Below are 2,902 nucleotides of genomic sequence, written 5' to 3'. Positions count from 1 at the left end.
TATGGCATGTATAGCAATATATTTATTTTGTGTAAATAATTTTATGATATGGCCATGATTGGTTGAGAAAATGTTTGATATTGATAAGTCATGGTGATGGTTAAATTTAGATCATGTTTGATATCATGGAAGTTTAATAGGTTATCTAGTTCATAACAACTCATGAAAAGATGAAATTTGCATTAAAACAGAATATTGCTGCAGCAATAACATGAATTTGAAAAATCACTAAAAATAGTATAAATGAAATTAAATGATGATAAAGTTATGAAATTTAAGCTTAATGAGTCTATTTTCATATGGATAAAAAAAACAGGCATATAAATTATACTTTATGAGATATTTGAAACCTTGTGAAACAGGGCCAGAGTGATTTCTAGATCATCTGTTCTGACTTTAAAAATTCATAATAAATTGTAAAAAAATAATTAGAAGTCATTCTTTATATGTACAAATTCCTTATTGAGTCTAGTTTTAATAGAAACAAACCTAGTAGTCATTGAGATTCTGTATAGAGAGATATCTGATTCGTAATACACAGATGTCAGAGTAGTCGAACCCTGAAACTGGGGAGACTTTAACTAATAAACTGTACTAATTGGCCCAACCAAAAATTCTAGAAAAAAATTAGTAAATAGATATATGAGTCTAGATTTATGATAAATTTACAAATCTTGATTTCGAGTTTCGTAACTCGAGATATGATTTTTCTTGTAACTATGATGCGAGTAGCTAGAAAGCTGTGAATGTAGAAACAAAAGATTTAAAGTTCTTATTTTGATAAATTATGTTCGGTAACTCCTCAAGCTCAACTCCGGCGACGGTTTCGGGTGTGGGGCCGTTACACTTACCCATCAAGAAGTCCTCTTTTGCTCAATTTTTCCATGCCATCCTCACTCATATGCCCTAGGCGCATATGCCAAAGTTTAGTAATATCATCATCTAACAAGGAAGAGGAAGCGATAGCTACATCTCCAGTAACAGTAGAACCCTACAAAACATATAACTTGGCAGTTTTTCTCTACCCTTTAATCACAATGAGGGAACCTTTGGAAATCTTCAAATTCCCACTTTCAGCTATGTATCTGTACCCTTTTGAATCAAGAGTACTGAATGAAATTAAATTTCTCTTCAAATTCTGGAACATGTCGCACGTCACTAAGTGTTCTGACAACTCTATCAAATATCTTAACTTTAATCATTCCAACACCTGCAATTTTACACAAAGCATTATTCCCCATCAAAACAACACTTTAGACACTATTTTGTAAGTTGTAAACCAATCCTGATTGGGACTCATATGGAAGCTGTAGCTCGAATCAAGGATCCACTCCTCATTTGCTTTAGAATTGTTGATAGAAGTGACTAGAAGTTCACCATCACTGTAGTCTTCTACAACATCAGCTTCACTGGAATTTTCTGGTTGCTTTCCCTTCTGATTCGTAGCCTCCCTTTTGATCTTGTTCTGTAGCTTATAGCAATGAGATTTAACGTGCAATTTCTTCTTGCAGAAATTACAAGTTTTACCTTTGTTTGAAGATTTCGATCTACCCTTAGATTTACTGCGAGGATTCTGTTCCTATGTCCTTCCACGACATCATCAGCATTTCGCTCTTGTCTCCCACAAATAATGAGACTCTCTCCCTTAAAGTCGAGTTTAACCACAAGATGTTTCATCTTATCATACGAGGTCAAAGAATCATAAACCTCATCAATTGTGAGAGACTCGCGGTTATATAAAATTGTGTCTCTAAAGCTTGAATAAGATGGGGGCAAGGAGCAAAGTAAAGTCAACCTTAGATTTTCCTTATCATACTGAACCTCCATGACCTCCAAGTTTGAGAGAATTTCTTTAACCATTGTTAAGTGTTCGTGCATAGATGCACCTTCCTCCAAAACGTGAGCATAAAGACGTTGCTTCATATGCAACTTGTTGGTTAAATTTTTCGACATACATATTTGTTTCAACCTCTCCCATAATATAGCGGTGGTCTTCTCCTTCATCACATCCTGCAAAATTTTCATTAGACAAATGCAGAGGTAATTGTGTTAACACCTTTCGCTCCTTATGCTTCTTCTCTTCATCTGTTAATATCGAAGGCATCTTATCTATCCCTAGCAGGGCATTCTCTAGATCCATCTGCGTAAGAACTGCTTGCATCTTAATCTGCCACAACGCAAATCTGGTGTGGGGGATCAAATAGTAGAATTTCATACTTCAAAAACATCTTTACCGTGATCGAGATGAACAACCCAAAAGCTCTGATACCAATTTGTAAAAATAGAACGTCAATAATGACAATATATCACAAAGAAAAGAGAAATAAAAATAAAGAACATATAGATTTTTACGTGGAAACCCTTTCAGGAAAAAAACCACGAATAGAGGAGAAGAAAATCCACTGTCAAATTCGAATGATTACAAAGGAGTTTCGACTACATCTATTTATAGGTTGAATTAACCTAATTCTAATCAAAGTCAAATATATTATGCTAATAAATACTAAATCTATTATACTCATAAATACTAAATCTTTTAGAAAGAAAATTTATATTTTTAACTTGACTTGCAAACAATCTATTAGAATTTGGGTCACACAACTGTAACATAAAATAAATTTTTATTATCAAATAGCAATATTTCAATAATATTTTAAAACAAATATAATCTATGATGTGTTTATTTCACTTGAAATAGTTTTCTAAAAATAATTTTCAGAAATTTACCAAAAAAAATTTACACAAAATTATTTAATAAAAATTATTAACTTATCTAAAAAAATAAGTTTTCATAAAACATTTTTTGAAAATTGTTTTAAGCGAAACAAATATCACCTAAAATACTAATAACTCTTCCAAACAAAACTACAAAATCTATTACTATAGATACGCCTACTTGGTA

The sequence above is a fragment of the Gossypium hirsutum genome, chromosome A01 (assembly GCF_007990345.1).
Source record: "Gossypium hirsutum isolate 1008001.06 chromosome A01, Gossypium_hirsutum_v2.1, whole genome shotgun sequence".
Classification (NCBI taxonomy): domain Eukaryota; kingdom Viridiplantae; phylum Streptophyta; class Magnoliopsida; order Malvales; family Malvaceae; genus Gossypium; species Gossypium hirsutum.
This window is presented reverse-complemented; position numbering follows the sequence as displayed.